Source organism: Myotis davidii, unplaced genomic scaffold (genome assembly GCF_000327345.1).
Source record: "Myotis davidii unplaced genomic scaffold, ASM32734v1 scaffold77, whole genome shotgun sequence".
In the NCBI taxonomy this organism is placed as follows: Eukaryota; Metazoa; Chordata; class Mammalia; order Chiroptera; family Vespertilionidae; genus Myotis; species Myotis davidii.
In genome coordinates this window covers 3,265,187-3,265,562 of record NW_006289713.1, presented here as the reverse complement: position 1 = coordinate 3,265,562, position 376 = coordinate 3,265,187, and the positions used below count along the sequence as shown (strand labels likewise).

The window sequence follows — 376 nt, the reverse complement described above, 5'->3', positions numbered from 1 at the left end:
AAGACTTAAAATAAATGTAAGAGACGTTTGAGATATTCAAATTGGTCAAAACGGCAACTAACACAACATTACCGAGGAGCAGCCGGTCCTTGGTGCCACTCTGGGGTTTAACCAATATTCTGAAGCTGTAAAGTTCAAGGTCAAAGGTTTTCCGTGTGTTCTCCAGACCAGGAAGCTCTCTGTAACGCCCCCCTCCCCCCAGGCAAGTGGGAGCCACAGCAGGCACCAGCACACTGTCAGTGTGGGGGTCACAACCCGACCCCAGAACCCCGGAATGAGGGAATCCAGATCACTCCCTGGAGTTAAAGTCATACAAACTTGAGCTCACATGCCGGTTTCACACAGTGCAGCTCTGCGTGGGTTGTTTTCTCTTTAT

The 376-nt window shown here is 49.7% G+C and overlaps 1 protein-coding gene across 1 annotated transcript in view; it reads right to left on the bottom strand.

Moving 5' to 3' along the window:
* The window catches only part of CA5A (carbonic anhydrase VA, mitochondrial), a 37,584-nt gene that overhangs the window by 16,516 nt on the left and 20,692 nt on the right, over window positions 1-376 (bottom strand). The window lies entirely within an intron of this gene.